The sequence below is a fragment of the Ascaphus truei genome, chromosome 2, assembly GCF_040206685.1.
Source record: "Ascaphus truei isolate aAscTru1 chromosome 2, aAscTru1.hap1, whole genome shotgun sequence".
Lineage (NCBI taxonomy): Eukaryota > Metazoa > Chordata > Amphibia > Anura > Ascaphidae > Ascaphus > Ascaphus truei.
Window position 1 is genome coordinate 461,729,565 of NC_134484.1, and position 17,343 is coordinate 461,746,907.

Sequence of the window (17,343 nt, forward strand, 5' to 3'; positions counted from 1 at the left end):
TACAAACAAGAACCGCTGTTTTATATTTCATTTGTCCAATAAATGGATATTAAATATAGTGCAAAGTTCTACTGTCTGCATTGGTCCTTGAAAAGTGTGAAGACTGTGGGCCTCATGCAGAGAGCATAGAATTTTAAAAATGGCGAATTTCATAAAAAGTAGCTTTTTTGGAGAGTTTTATTCTCCATATGCAGAAAAGTGCGAATTCTGCTATGTTTAACATGGATGCGTGTGGCGAGTTTAAATTGGCGAGATGCGCGCTTCAGAAACGTGTAAAAACAAATTCGCGCCTTTTTTTTCCCCTTTACTATAGGCGGCGAGCGCCATCTTGCCATATTTTCGTGGCGCGGCAAAAATGCGAGAATCGCGCCTTTTTTTGGCGCGAACAGCCGCTACTTGCCGTTCGCACCTCTCTGCATTCGGAGAGTTTTAAAAATGGCGCGATGGAGGTTCTCGCCAGCCGCGAGGCGAGTTTTAAACATAGAAATAAAAAAATGGCGCGTTTTTCGCAACTCGCCATTTTATGCCGTTTTCTGAGGGAAATTGAACAAAAAATGGCGAGTTTTGAAATAACGATGCTCTCTGCATGAGGCCCTGTATGCTATAGGTTGTCGTACATTTTAATAGATCAACAAGAGAGATCTTCCCACATATATTAATATATAGTATTATATATATGATATTATATATTATAACATATTATAATGTATGAAGAAAAGACCTATGAGGGTTTGTACTAATTATCGTATCTATGATGAACTCTCTTGGTCTATTAGCTGCTATTACAAAGTAAAGAGTATTTACTAAATGTTACATTGCAAAACATTCATAATTCCAGCATTGTTCTGTGATGTAACGTGTAGTATATTTGTCAGTGTCATACACTACTGAAGAACACATATACACACATATATATATATATATATGTATATATATATATATTAGCAAACTGTGATATATCGGATTAACCCTTTCCACGCCAGAAGGGTTTGCAGCTAGTGTTAATAAAAACCACACGCCAGCGACGTCCATATATTTCGTCATCTCTGCTAAAGTGTGAAATGCACCCCTACAAACTGCCTTCCAAATTCTCAGAACAATTTACAACTTCTTCAGAAGATATATATATATATATATAATATATATAATACTGAAGAACACATATACATATATATATATGTATATGTGTTCCTCAGTATTATATATATTATATATATATATCTTCTGAAGAAGTTGTAATCTGACTTTTATTACCCACATACATATATATATATTACACCTGCATTGTTTCACAATGTGCAGAGCCGGATTTAAGAACATTCTATTTGTATCACATAGTGCCGTAAACTCTTGCCCATATTTACTAAGCAGTGGTTTGCCATAGGACTCCATCCGGGGCTGGGAGACGCCTTGTAGCCTCTTCAAGTCAATGAGCTGTAAGGAGTCTTTTAGCTCTGGACCTTGAGCAAGTCACTTCCTCTACAGTTCCAGTTCTGGAGGAACCACATATCGTCGGTCTCCAGGGTCCGGACACATACAGTCCTATGTACCGTACACGGCAGTAATGGTGCGTTCTGTAACGAGCTGCATACGTAAACGCGCTATATCAATTAAAATAGCCGGAAATTGTTCTGAGAATTTGGAAGGCAGTTTGCAGTGGCGCATTTCACACTTTAGCAGAGATGCCGAAATATATGGACGTCGCTGGCGTGTGGTTTTTATTAACACTAGTTGCAAACCCTTCTGGCGGGGAAAGGGTTAATCCGCCATATATCACAGTTTGCTAATCCAGGTTTAAAACCCCATTGAAACATGACGTGGCTCAAAGTGGTGCTAGGGAGAAGCAGATGCTGCTTCCTGTGGCAACGCACGCAATATTATTAGTAAGAGAACAGGGTTTTCTTTTATTGGTATGCGTGGTTAAAGTTCATTACTGAAAACAAAATAAGCATCCAAAGAGAGGCAGAGCATGTTAAATGCATCCAGCCCAGATTACAAATGACTTGTCCCCTAAGGCAAATCCGAGTATCAATGCTAGCGCACTGTGTGACTGCACATTACTACCCACTGAGACTGAACAGAAATGGTACTTACTGTACTATGCCAAAGAGCAGTCCTCTATGATCTGTGGATATGAAGCATCCTACAGGTTTTTTAAATGAGGCCACGTCCTGGCGGATTTCCATTTCCACACCCCTGTTGTCATCCAGTTTGCAGACATATACCCTGCATCCTTCCACAGAGGGACACACTCATTGCCCTCCCTAACCCCTGCAGTGCTACAGAGCCAGTGTTGCCCTGTAATGCATTAAAAAAAATGTGGTGCTGATTTCAGGATGCATTATTCCCAGTGACTGCGCAGTCCAAACAAAGGGACCGTAGTGACATGTTTAAGGGTTTGGAACGGGATGTGTTGCATGTTCTGCAGTATATGTGTTTCAAATGTAAACAACTTGTTAAAGAATACTACTGTATGATATTGGGGAACATTGTGCGTGCTCTTCTATAAGTTGCACTACCTTTGGTTGATCAAGTGGTTTGTTTAAAAGTGAACACTCACGCCGCGTAGGGCTGCCAGGTGTCCGGTGTTGAACCGGACTATCCTGTATTTGGACACTCCGTCCAGTAAATAATTAGAGGTAATACTGGGTGTGTACTGTATGTGTATACCGGTATTACCTCTCTGGGTGTGCATGTGTATACCGGTATTACCTCTCTGGGTGTGTACAGTATGTGTATACCGGTATTACCTCTCTGGGTGTGCATGTGTATACCGGTATTACCTCTCTGGGTGTGTATGTGTATACCGGTATCACCTCTCTGGGTGTGCATGTGTATACCGGTATTACCTCTCTGGGCGTGTATGTGTATACCGGTATTACCTCTCTGGGCGTGCGTGTGTATACCGGTATTACCTCTCTGGGCGTGTATGTGTATACCGGTATTACCTCTCTGGGCGTGTATGTGTATACTGGTATTACCTCTCTGGGTGTGTATGTGTATACCGGTATTACCTCTCTGGGCGTGTATGTGTATACCGGTATTACCTCTCTGGGCGTGCGTGTGTATACCGGTATTACCTCTCTGGGCGTGCGTGTGTATACCGGTATTACCTCTCTGGGCGTGTATGAGTATACCGGTATTACCTCTCTGGGTGTGCATGTGTATACCGGTATCACCTCTCTGGGTGTGTGTGTGTATACCGGTATTACCTCTCTGGGTGTGTATGTGTATACCGGTATTACCTCTCTGGGTGTGTGTGTGTATACCGGTATTACCTCTCTGGGTGTGTATGTGTATACCGGTATTACCCCTCTGGGCGTGTATGTGTACACTGGCGACACACTTTATTGAAGTGTGGCCAGTTCCGCAAGCCGGGAGATTTCCCGGCTTGCAAGTGGCATCCCCTCGGCGTGCCGTGCGTCACCGATGCGCGGTCACGCGTCATCGGGTGCCTGCGCCCCCTGCACGCGCGTCCAGGGCTCCCCGAGGGAGCCCTGGTGTCCCGCGATGTGGGGGACGGCGGCAGGGGGTTCCGGGGGACCCGGCGGACCCGGAGAGGAGAGGGGGAAGCCGCGATCGGCGGGCCTCTCCTCCGCTGCTTCGGCGCGCGCCCGGCACCCTCCGGCGCGCGCCAGGTAACTGCTGCGGCCGAGAACGGGCAAATGCTCGAATAAACTCGGCCGCAGCAGTATACCGGTATTACCTCTCTGGGTGTGTACTGTATGTGTATACCAGTATTACCTCTCTGGGCGTGTATGTGTATACCGGTATTACCTCTCTGGGCGTGTATGTGTATACCGGTATTACCAATCTGGGCGTGTATGTGTATACTAGTATTACCTCTCTGGGCGTGTATGTGTATACCAGTATTACCTCTCTGGGCGTGTATGTGTATACCGGTATTACCTCTCCGGGTGTGTATGTGTATACCAGTATTACCTCTTTGTGCGTGCGTGCGTGTGTATACCGGTATTACCTCTCTGGGCGTGCGTGTGTATACCGGTATTACCTCTCTGGGCGTGTATGTGTGTACCAGTATTACCTCTCTGGGCGTGTATGTGTATACCGGTATTACCTCTCTGGGCGTGTATGTGTATACTGGTATTACCCTTCTGGGCGTGTATGTGTATACTGGTGTAGCCCTTTTTGTGAACGCCTGCACTAAGGAACTACTGTGGTGCATGTACCTGTGTCCTCAGGAGCTCTGAGCCTCCGCTATTTGGGAGCCTGGGGTCATACCTTTATTAATCGCGGTGCAGCGCCTCCACTTGCCCAGGATCCCCATGATAGAGATTATACCCTGAGCAAGAACATCACAACAGCATTTTGCAACACCAACCTTTTATATATCATGCATAAAGAACAAATGATCTGCAGAATAAACATATAACATTACACACACACACCGTGGCTCGGCCACACCTTATTAGGGATAATGTCCTGTACATAGGTGGCTCTGCCACTCTCCTTAGGAGTATGTCTTATAACCAGTATAGGTATGGTACCATAGGATTTGCACAGTTGGCCCAATTAGTTAGTGGGAGGCGGGATCAGCGCCTGGTGACCGGTGTAGGTGCACTTATAAACAATGATACCTTCCGGTCACTGCGATGACCATCACACTCCACGCAGGGTCCTAGCGTTGCTCCAGCCTTTCGCCGTCACTCCTTGCTGCAGCGCCGTCTGTATCCAATCCAAGATGGCGGCCGCAGCTCCGCAGCCAAATCACACTAATGGGAAATGTCCCTACCAACTAAGGCCGTCCTTACAAAACAGCACCCTACGGTGACAGGGGAATACTCCTCGGGCCGGGGGAATACCTTCCACCTAAGTGGACGGGTCACTGACCCTCCGCTCGCGCACACGAGGTTCCGCCAACCTCCTCCTTCACCTCCCTCCCTGCTCTCTCCCACCGCCCACACGCATCCGGTTCCTCTATACAGAGTCTCGCACCCGATTGGTTCTCAGCCTCAGCTGACTCTCTCGCAGTTCGGAGTTCAGAGTTCAAACCCCCAAAGTCTCCACAGATTGGTTACCCTTCGCGCGCTTCTCTCGCGCATGTGCAGCCCAACTTGTACACAGTGACCTTGCTGACAGAATGACTAATATGGCGCTGCCTTTGTGATTGACAGCGCGGAACCTTTAGATATATATGCACATCCTTACATTCTCCCCTCTCCAGAATCCAACGTCCCCGCTGGACTACATAAACCACATATATATCTAACTATTTACACAACCCTCTCAGTCCTAGATCAGGTTACACATTCCGTTAATCAGTACCATCATAGCTTGCATCCTATGCCGAGCCCGAGTGAGGCTGGTCTTTAAGTCCTTGAAGGTCTGTTCACATTCTGGAGTCCATGTCTTCCCAAAGGGTGTCTGCGCCGAGATTCCTTTTCTCCCGGTTTCTCCCGGATACACCTTTAGAAGATCATTCAGTCGCTTGGCCTTGCTGGAATAGCTCTCTACGAACCGCCGATAATAGCCACAAAACCCCAAGAAGGACCGCAACTCTTGAACATTTTGAGGTCTAGGCCAATTCACCACCGCCTCTATCTTCCCTGGGTCGGTGGATACCCCATCAGCCGATACAATATGACCCACATACGTCACAGAGGACCGACAGAATTTGCATTTGTCCAGTGACAGTTTTAGACCCTCTCCCTGAAGTCTATCCAGCACCTTCATCAGCCTCTCGGAGTGCTCCTCTAGAGTCCGCCCGAACACGATAATGTCGTCCAAGTACACTAAGCACTCTCGCGGGTTAAGGTCTCCGAGGGTTTTTTCCATTAGTCTCTGGAACGTGGCCGGGGCACCGCAGATCCCTTGCGGCATGCGGGTAAATTGGTAAAACCCTAATGGACAGATGAAGGCCGTTTTTTCTTGGTCTTCCGGGCCCATAGGCACTTGATAATATCCGGACCTGAGGTCGAGCACACTGAACCATTTGCTCCCCGTCAGAGCATTCAGGAGATCCTCGATTCGGGGCAGTGTGTACTGATCGGGAATAGTACGGGTATTCAGAGTCCTGTAATCCACACATAGACGGACCGTCCCGTTCTTCTTGCGGACTACCACAATGGGTGAGGCGTAAGGGCTCCGAGATTCCTGCACGATGCCAGCCGTTTTCATCTCGTCGATTAATCCCCTCACTTCGTCCACATCCCTGGGGGCAAGCCGGCGGGAGCGCTCCCGGAAGGGGGTAGCGTCGCTCATTCGGATGGTATGGTGGGCGCTGCGACTGCAACCCACGTCCATATCACCAGTGGAGAACACACCCCTTCGGGCGTGTAGCTCGTTCTGCAGACTCTTCCTCCATTCATCCGGAAGTGCCGAGTCGCCGAAGTCAAACTCTAACACTGACTCGACGGTAGTAGATGAGCCCCTAGACGGTCCCGTCGAAACCTTCTCTTTGGGAGTTACTGGGTATATCCTTACCTGCGTCTGCCGCCGGTCAATAGTCAGTGGGTACGGGGATATATTCTGCACGTACACCCCAGTGCGCCTCGGAATCTTCCCGGGCCATTCCTTGATAGAGGCCAATACTTTGTAGCCCCAACGTTGTTCGTCTTGGGCCACACTTTCCACGGTGAAGAGTAGATCCCCCCACAGTCGTCGGGGGTAACGGCAAGCGGCGACCATCATTCGTCCTTCCCCCGGGGGAATTTGAGTCGGTCCCCGTTCTTGGCTGTAAAGGACGCCATACTCTTCCTCAGTTGCAATTCTACCGCAGACCTCTTGGAGGGCGGGACAGGCCGCTAAGGCCAGCAGTGGGGCTTCTCCCGCTTCTTGCAAAAACTGGACGTACAATGTCAGTGTTGGTCCCCAAGATGATTGGGGCGCTGGGGTGGTCCTGAGGTTCGGGGCACACTAAGGCCTCTACTTCCATGGGATGATGTTTACCAGTATTCAGCTGAAGAATATCTAACTGCACCTTCACTACGCTGTCTATGGGGTAATCTTCATGACTCAATCCCCGTAGTCGTAAGGCGTCCGCAGATAACAACGGTAGTTGGTGCAGGTGTTGGTCGTAGAAGGGCCGGTATACGATGGTCACTTGGGATCCCGTATCCAACAATGCGGCGGCATAGATGCCCTCGATGACGACGCGAATAATGGAGGCGGGACCAATTCGGGGGTTCTGAGAGGGCAGTAACGCCTTTTTATCCTCCAGGGGTTGGCACGGCATTGATTGCGCCGGTCGGGACGACGTCCTACGCGAGGTGGGGCAGTGGGCCCGCAAATGCCCCATCTTTCCACATGCGTAACACTGCATTTGGCTAAAGTAAGCCTCGTATCTCCTGGTTGGGGAACTCCGCCCTGGCGGGGGACGAGGTCTGGGTGTCACCGGGGTAGTGACATCCTCGGGGACTGGATCTCCAGGTTCGGGCACGTCGGCCTTGGGGTCCACTTTCTTGGCTTCCTTACCCCCGGACGAGGGCTTCTTCCCGGTGGCTAGGTCACGCCCTAACAACACCATTTCGTGCGCTTGGACCCGATCCATTAAATCGTGGAACGACAAGGCTTGTCCGGGCATTATGCAGCTACTGACCCGCACCGACACGGGGTGTAGGGGTAGGAGCCCCCTCAACAGCTGAGTGGTGCGTATCCCGTTGGCTTCCTCCCTTGGCAACACGCCTTTTCTCACCATATTCCAAAGGTCCAGGTGTAGTCGCCTGAGGAAATCGGATACCATCTCCCCTTCCTTCTGTGCTAACGCATGAAATTTTGACATCAAAGTGTGCATGTCCACCGGAGCTCCATACGCCTTTGTCAGGCAGTAGATGAGATCTGCCGCCTCAGCTTCCGGATTGTCATCTCGGTAGTAGTGCACCATGTGGGACGCGGGGGGTCTTAAGCACTCAACGATGCGCTGCCTGCAGACCGCGTCCGTGCAGGTCCATTCAGGCAGTACCTGTTCTGTATAATCCAGCCAGTCCTCTATCCCTACTTCCCCTTGGGGTGTGGGTTTCTCACCGGAGAAGGCCTTCAACTTCCTGTACTGGAGCGACTGGGTGGTATTGTGGATAGCGGCGGCTATGGCGGGAAGAGAGGTGTCTCCCAGTAAACTGTCCCCGACTGCAGGGTAAGCGTCCGATCTTGATAAGCTAAGTCGGTTGAGGCCAGCCCGTAGGCCGGACGGGGTGGATGAGGAGCCTAGGCTCAGGGCTGCTGGCCAGCGAGGGTGCAGGCCACGGTCAGGGGATGGGTCGGGGGCCTCCCGTCGCGGCACCTACGGCGGGTGCATACTCTCTCCGGGGGGTGGAAGTGGCCAGGGGCGCAGGGGTGTCCGCCTGGACTAGGGGGCAGCGCACCCCCGGGGCCTCGGGCAGCAGCAGTATACGGGGCAACGCCTCAGGGCATATGTCTTGTTCAGTGGCATACAAGACCCGGCGCCAGGTCTGGTCGCGGTCATAGAAGTGGTCTTGTACTTGGGCATTGTCCAGGAGCGGAAGCTTTCGGACTTGCTCGGTCACGGTGCCTAGCGAGATCGTGGCGGGGACGTGACCCAGCGCGAAGACACGGTTCAAGGGAATCCCGTGCCGTTGGGCCCACTTGCGCACCTCGAGTGCCGAGGGTACCGACATGATGTGGTTGGTTGCACAATGAGTCACAAAAAATTGTGGGGGGGGGGGGGGCACCCCAGGTCTAAGATCTCAGCAGCGCCTCCATATGTAGCCCTTTTTGTGAACGCCTGCACTAAGGAACTACTGTGGTGCATGTACCTGTGTCCTCAGGAGCTCTGAGCCTCCGCTATTTGGGAGCCTGGGGTCATACCTTTATTAATCGCGGTGCAGCGCCTCCACTTGCCCAGGATCCCCATGATAGAGATTATACCCTGAGCAAGAACATCACAACAGCATTTTGCAACACCAACCTTTTATATATCATGCATAAAGAACAAATGATCTGCAGAATAAACATATAACATTACACACACACACCGTGGCTCGGCCACACCTTATTAGGGATAATGTCCTGTACATAGGTGGCTCTGCCACTCTCCTTAGGAGTATGTCTTATAACCAGTATAGGTATGGTACCATAGGATTTGCACAGTTGGCCCAATTAGTTAGTGGGAGGCGGGATCAGCGCCTGGTGACCGGTGTAGGTGCACTTATAAACAATGATACCTTCCGGTCACTGCGATGACCATCACACTCCACGCAGGGTCCTAGCGTTGCTCCAGCCTTTCGCCGTCACTCCTTGCTGCAGCGCCGTCTGTATCCAATCCAAGATGGCGGCCGCAGCTCCGCAGCCAAATCACACTAATGGGAAATGTCCCTTCCAACTAAGGCCGTCCTTACAAAACAGCACCCTACGGTGACAGGGGAATACTCCTCGGGCCGGGGGAATACCTTCCACCTAAGCGGACGGGTCACTGACCCTCCGCTCGCGCACACGAGGTTCCGCCAACCTCCTCCTTCACCTCCCTCCCTGCTCTCTCCCACCGCCCACACGCATCCGGTTCCTCTATACAGAGTCTCGCACCCGATTGGTTCTCAGCCTCAGCTGACTCTCTCGCAGTTCGGAGTTCAGAGTTCAAACCCCCAAAGTCTCCACAGATTGGTTACCCTTCGCGCGCTTCTCTCGCGCATGCGCAGCCCAACTTGTACACAGTGACCTTGCTGACAGAATGACTAATATGGCGCTGCCTTTGTGATTGACAGCGCGGAACCTTTAGATATATATGCACATCCTTACATTCTCCCCTCTCCAGAATCCAACGTCCCCGCTGGACTACATAAACCACATATATATCTAACTATTTACACAACCCTCTCAGTCCTAGATCAGGTTACACATTCCGTTAATCAGTACCATCATAGCTTGCATCCTATGCCGAGCCCGAGTGAGGCTGGTCTTTAAGTCCTTGAAGGTCTGTTCACATTCTGGAGTCCATGTCTTCCCAAAGGGTGTCTGCGCCGAGATTCCTTTTCTCCCGGTTTCTCCCGGATACACCTTTAGAAGATCATTCAGTCGCTTGGCCTTGCTGGAATAGCTCTCTACGAACCGCCGATAATAGCCACAAAACCCCAAGAAGGACCGCAACTCTTGAACATTTTGAGGTCTAGGCCAATTCACCACCGCCTCTATCTTCCCTGGGTCGGTGGATACCCCATCAGCCGATACAATATGACCCACATACGTCACAGAGGACCGACAGAATTTGCATTTGTCCAGTGACAGTTTTAGACCCTCTCCCTGAAGTCTATCCAGCACCTTCATCAGCCTCTCGGAGTGCTCCTCTAGAGTCCGCCCGAACACGATAATGTCGTCCAAGTACACTAAGCACTCTCGCGGGTTAAGGTCTCCGAGGGTTTTTTCCATTAGTCTCTGGAACGTGGCCGGGGCACCGCAGATCCCTTGCGGCATGCGGGTAAATTGGTAAAACCCTAATGGACAGATGAAGGCCGTTTTTTCTTGGTCTTCCGGGCCCATAGGCACTTGATAATATCCGGACCTGAGGTCGAGCACACTGAACCATTTGCTCCCCGTCAGAGCATTCAGGAGATCCTCGATTCGGGGCAGTGTGTACTGATCGGGAATAGTACGGGTATTCAGAGTCCTGTAATCCACACATAGACGGACCGTCCCGTTCTTCTTGCGGACTACCACAATGGGTGAGGCGTAAGGGCTCCGAGATTCCTGCACGATGCCAGCCGTTTTCATCTCGTCGATTAATCCCCTCACTTCGTCCACATCCCTGGGGGCAAGCCGGCGGGAGCGCTCCCGGAAGGGGGTAGCGTCGCTCATTCGGATGGTATGGTGGGCGCTGCGACTGCAACCCACGTCCATATCACCAGTGGAGAACACACCCCTTCGGGCGTGTAGCTCGTTCTGCAGACTCTTCCTCCATTCATCCGGAAGTGCCGAGTCGCCGAAGTCAAACTCTAACACTGACTCGACGGTAGTAGATGAGCCCCTAGACGGTCCCGTCGAAACCTTCTCTTCGGGAGTTACTGGGTATATCCTTCCCTGCGTCTGCCGCCGGTCAATAGTCAGTGGGTACGGGGATATATTCTGCACGTACACCCCAGTGCGCCTCGGAATCTTCCCGGGCCATTCCTTGATAGAGGCCAATACTTTGTAGCCCCAACGTTGTTCGTCTTGGGCCACACTTTCCACGGTGAAGAGTAGATCCCCCCACCGTCGTCGGGGGTAACGGCAAGCGGCGACCATCATTCGTCCTTCCCCCGGGGGAATTTGAGTCGGTCCCCGTTCTTGGCTGTAAAGGACGCCATACTCTTCCTCAGTTGCAATTCTACCGCAGACCTCTTGGAGGGCGGGACAGGCCGCTAAGGCCAGCAGTGGGGCTTCTCCCGCTTCTTGCAAAAACTGGACGTACAATGTCAGTGTTGGTCCCCAAGATGATTGGGGCGCTGGGGTGGTCCTGAGGTTCGGGGCACACTAAGGCCTCTACTTCCATGGGATGATGTTTACCAGTATTCAGCTGAAGAATATCTAACTGCACCTTCACTACGCTGTCTATGGGGTAATCTTCATGACTCAATCCCCGTAGTCGTAAGGCGTCCGCAGATAACAACGGTAGTTGGTGCAGGTGTTGGTCGTAGAAGGGCCGGTATACGATGGTCACTTGGGATCCCGTATCCAACAATGCGGCGGCATAGATGCCCTCGATGACGACGCGAATAATGGAGGCGGGACCAATTCGGGGGTTCTGAGAGGGCAGTAACGCCTTTTTATCCTCCAGGGGTTGGCACGGCATTGATTGCGCCGGTCGGGACGACGTCCTACGCGAGGTGGGGCAGTGGGCCCGCAAATGCCCCATCTTTCCACATGCGTAACACTGCATTTGGCTAAAGTAAGCCTCGTATCTCCTGGTTGGGGAACTCCGCCCTGGCGGGGGACGAGGTCTGGGTGTCACCGGGGTAGTGACATCCTCGGGGACTGGATCTCCAGGTTCGGGCACGTCGGCCTTGGGGTCCACTTTCTTGGCTTCCTTACCCCCGGACGAGGGCTTCTTCCCGGTGGCTAGGTCACGCCCTAACAACACCATTTCGTGCGCTTGGACCCGATCCATTAAATCGTGGAACGACAAGGCTTGTCCGGGCATTATGCAGCTACTGACCCGCACCGACACGGGGTGTAGGGGTAGGAGCCCCCTCAACAGCTGAGTGGTGCGTATCCCGTTGGCTTCCTCCCTTGGCAACACGCCTTTTCTCACCATATTCCAAAGGTCCAGGTGTAGTCGCCTGAGGAAATCGGATACCATCTCCCCTTCCTTCTGTGCTAACGCATGAAATTTTGACATCAAAGTGTGCATGTCCACCGGAGCTCCATACGCCTTTGTCAGGCAGTAGATGAGATCTGCCGCCTCAGCTTCCGGATTGTCATCTCGGTAGTAGTGCACCATGTGGGACGCGGGGGGTCTTAAGCACTCAACGATGCGCTGCCTGCAGACCGCGTCCGTGCAGGTCCATTCAGGCAGTACCTGTTCTGTATGATCCAGCCAGTCCTCTATCCCTACTTCCCCTTGGGGTGTGGGTTTCTCACCGGAGAAGGCCTTCAACTTCCTGTACTGGAGCGACTGGGTGGTATTGTGGATAGCGGCGGCTATGGCGGGAAGAGAGGTGTCTCCCAGTAAACTGTCCCCGACTGCAGGGTAAGCGTCCGATCTTGATAAGCTAAGTCGGTTGAGGCCAGCCCGTAGGCCGGACGGGGTGGATGAGGAGCCTAGGCTCAGGGCTGCTGGCCAGCGAGGGTGCAGGCCACGGTCAGGGGATGGGTCGGGGGCCTCCCGTCGCGGCACCTACGGCGGGTGCATACTCTCTCCGGGGGGTGGAAGTGGCCAGGGGCGCAGGGGTGTCCGCCTGGACTAGGGGGCAGCGCACCCCCGGGGCCTCGGGCAGCAGCAGTATACGGGGCAACGCCTCAGGGCATATGTCTTGTTCAGTGGCATACAAGACCCGGCGCCAGGTCTGGTCGCGGTCATAGAAGTGGTCTTGTACTTGGGCATTGTCCAGGAGCGGAAGCTTTCGGACTTGCTCGGTCACGGTGCCTAGCGAGATCGTGGCGGGGACGTGACCCAGCGCGAAGACACGGTTCAAGGGAATCCCGTGCCGTTGGGCCCACTTGCGCACCTCGAGTGCCGAGGGTACCGACATGATGTGGTTGGTTGCACAATGAGTCACAAAAAATTGTGGGGGGGGGGGGCACCCCAGGTCTAAGATCTCAGCAGCGCCTCCATATGTAGCCCTTTTTGTGAACGCCTGCACTAAGGAACTACTGTGGTGCATGTACCTGTGTCCTCAGGAGCTCTGAGCCTCCGCTATTTGGGAGCCTGGGGTCATACCTTTATTAATCGCGGTGCAGCGCCTCCACTTGCCCAGGATCCCCATGATAGAGATTATACCCTGAGCAAGAACATCACAACAGCATTTTGCAACACCAACCTTTTATATATCATGCATAAAGAACAAATGATCTGCAGAATAAACATATAACATTACACACACACACCGTGGCTCGGCCACACCTTATTAGGGATAATGTCCTGTACATAGGTGGCTCTGCCACTCTCCTTAGGAGTATGTCTTATAACCAGTATAGGTATGGTACCATAGGATTTGCACAGTTGGCCCAATTAGTTAGTGGGAGGCGGGATCAGCGCCTGGTGACCGGTGTAGGTGCACTTATAAACAATGATACCTTCCGGTCACTGCGATGACCATCACACTCCACGCAGGGTCCTAGCGTTGCTCCAGCCTTTCGCCGTCACTCCTTGCTGCAGCGCCGTCTGTATCCAATCCAAGATGGCGGCCGCAGCTCCGCAGCCAAATCACACTAATGGGAAATGTCCCTACCAACTAAGGCCGTCCTTACAAAACAGCACCCTACGGTGACAGGGGAATACTCCTCGGGCCGGGGGAATACCTTCCACCTAAGCGGACGGGTCACTGACCCTCCGCTCGCGCACACGAGGTTCCGCCAACCTCCTCCTTCACCTCCCTCCCTGCTCTCTCCCACCGCCCACACGCATCCGGTTCCTCTATACAGAGTCTCGCACCCGATTGGTTCTCAGCCTCAGCTGACTCTCTCGCAGTTCGGAGTTCAGAGTTCAAACCCCCAAAGTCTCCACAGATTGGTTACCCTTCGCGCGCTTCTCTCGCACATGCGCAGCCCAACTTGTACACAGTGACCTTGCTGACAGAATGACTAATATGGCGCTGCCTTTGTGATTGACAGCGCGGCACCTTTAGATATATATGCACATCCTTACACTGGTATTACCTCTCTGGGCGTGTATGTGTATACCGGTATTACCTCTCTGGGCGTGTATGTGTATACCGGTATTACCTCTCTGGGCATGTATGTGTATACCGGTATTACCTCTCTGGGCGTGTATGTGTATACCGGTATTACCTCTCTGGGCGTGTATGTGTATACCGGTATTACCTCTCTGGACATGTATGTGTATGCCGGTATTACCTCTCTGGGCGTGTATGTGTATACCGGTATTACCTCTCTGGGCGTGTATGTGTATACCGGTATTACCTCTCTGGACATGTATGTGTATGCCGGTATTACCTCTCTGGGCGTGTATGTGTATACCAGTATTACCTCTCTGGGCGTGTATGTGTATACCGGTATTACCTCTCTGGGCGTGTATGTGTATACTGGTATTACCCTTCTGGGCGTGTATGTGTATACTGGTATTACCTCTCTGGGCGTGTATGTGTATACCGGTATTACCTCTCTGGGCGTGTATGTGTATACCGGTATTACCTCTCTGGACATGTATGTGTATGCCGGTATTACCTCTCTGGGCGTGTATGTGTATACCGGTATTACCTCTCTGGGCGTGTATGTGTATACCGGTATCACCTCTCTCGGCATAGTGAGAAGGAGCGGCTCAGTGAGTAAAGACCCTGACAAGCACTGTGTTTGGAGCAGGGGAACTTGGTTCAATTCCCGGTGTCGGCTCCTTGTGACCTTGGGCAAGTCACTTTACCTCCCTGTGCCTCAGGCACCAAAAACATAGATTCATTGCCCACACGTGCTTAGTATAATACATGCGTAGAAAAAAAAATTGGAGAGTAGAAATTATTCATCAAAGTAAAATAATCTTATTGCCTCAGTTATTTGTTAATGATATTAGTACTTTTTAGTAGTACCTATTTACCTTCGGTTATTGGAGCATGAATTACATCCATGGGGATATTTGAATCTCAGGACATTTCTAGTGCAATCTCTATGCTGATACAATAGAGTGCAGATAATAGGGGCTTCTAGTGATTCTAGGATCACTTTCTTTCTTTTTGTATTGATACACTGTGGTCCTTGCATTTTAAATAAAGGAAGTGATGACACTTTCTCTTTATACTAGTAAGTGATAATGTCCAATGATAAAGAGCCACTGGATGGGACAGACATTTTGATGGGTGAGTGGCTTGCCCCACTTTGATCCTACTGTCACCCCTCTGCGAACTCTTTACATTAGTTACTGGGTAACATGCCTTTCCCTTAACGGTATCTTGCACCTGACTCCTTTTTCTGTCCAGCTACAACATACATCATTACTTTATTAAATACTAAACTGAGCAAGAAGCTTAAAAATCCAAGCTGTCCCTGAATTTGGGACACTTTACTGTCCGGAACAGGTGGGACATCTCATACACATTGGTGGCAGCCCTGCTACATTTTAAACAAATGGCAAACCTATTCCAATCTAATGCCAGAATCTCATTATAATTGTTTTGAAATTCAGCTATAATTTCCCCATTTTCTAATGTTTACAATAGTATTTATGTATTATTCATTCCTCTACATGTTTTCTTGCTCTATAAACATTCGCACCCGGCTTGGGATTGTGAGTTATAATAGCGCATTGAGAATCACTGATGTAGGGTGTCACATATAGGGTGCTGCTTATTTCCAAGGCCAGGCTCACTGTGTCCTGGTTTACAACGATACCCCAGTATGAGTTATATTTTGAGCTCTTCCAGGCTTAAATCGATTTCAAACATGTTTTGAGAAAGACGGAATGGAAAGAATTCTAAGTACTGTAGGACCAAGGTCTAGTAGCCGTATTAGTTCTGAAGAAGAGCAGATGCATTGTAGGTGGAAACCTTTTAGCAGACCATTGAGTCCTTCATAGATTACATTATAGCGTGTTGAGCTTTCCAACTCAAATAGGCTTCTTCCTCAAGTGTACTCTAAAAAAAAAAAACTTCAGCACCAATAATATTTTTGTTTCCATTTCTCCTTAGTGCAGGGCTGGATAACTCCAGTCCTCAAGGGGCACCAACGGGTCAGGTTTTCAGGATATCCCTGCTTCAGCACAGGTAGCTCAGTCTTTGACTGAATCACTGATTGAGCCACTTGTGCTGAAGCAGGGATGCCCTTAAAACCTGACCTGTTGGTGGCGCTTGAGGACTGGAGTTGTCCACTCCTGCCTTAGTGCCTATGTTATGTGTGAATCAATAACATTATTTTTTAATGGAAATAACTATCCGTATTGCCCTGTCCCCCCACATGGAAAACATGCAGCATAACCGTTTTACTGAAAACTGGCATCAAATGCTGTGGATTGTGCCTTTGACCTACTTGCTGCCAAAGTGCACTGTAGGCCTCACTTGCAGCATAGGGGATAAAGGAATGAGAGGTGCTAAATGAGGAGAGAATGAAGTGGTCACAATTTGCCTTATATATGTAAGAGTTTACATACCTAGCTCTCAGCTGTGCTGCTTGTAATTCATTTGAAAGCAACACATTCTCAGCAGGGTAACTCCAGCCAGAGCAGCAGCCGCTGTACCTAATCGTGCAGCAGCCCTGGCGGATGGATGGCAGCACCAACCTCTCCTCAACAGCGGAACAGCGATCAACAACACGTATCGGGAATGTTTGGCTGGTGAAGGGACGGGCGAGCGAGGTTGCTGAGCAGTGAGGAGGCTGACAGCTCAGTCCTAAGGCTGGTTGTCATGCATTTAGTCACTCATTCAATGGTAGCACAGGCACAAATGCCTGTGAGGACGATGAATGCAGAGGCGCTGTCTGCAGCTGTGCCCATTCAACGTATTTATTTTATAAGGACAACATATTGGGAGCTATTCATTAAGCACCCTTTAACCTCTTCACTGCCAGAAGGACCATTGCTTGTGTTTAATGGGTTAAATCTAGGTGATTGATGCCTCGTTTAATCCCGCCGTTATTTGTAAACAATGTGTCCTGAAGTTTAGGGTGGGTTTCACGGCCACTCCTTCCTGTTTTATATATTTTCCCTGATCCTGTTCTATTTGCTAAGTGACTGTTAAACATCAGTCCGATAATTATAACAATAATATTATTAATAATTACATTTGGTGGAGTCTA

General features: G+C 50.7%; 1 protein-coding gene across 1 annotated transcript in view; it reads right to left on the reverse strand.

The window, feature by feature from the left end:
• Positions 1 to 16,932, reverse strand: part of GJC2 (gap junction protein gamma 2) — a 139,277-nt gene extending 122,345 nt beyond the window's left edge. The window contains exon 1 of the mRNA XM_075588073.1: positions 16,700 to 16,932. The gene's annotated coding sequence lies outside the window, so the exon portion shown is untranslated. The remainder of the gene's footprint in view (positions 1 to 16,699) is intronic.
• Positions 16,933 to 17,343: the final 411 nt, after the last annotated feature.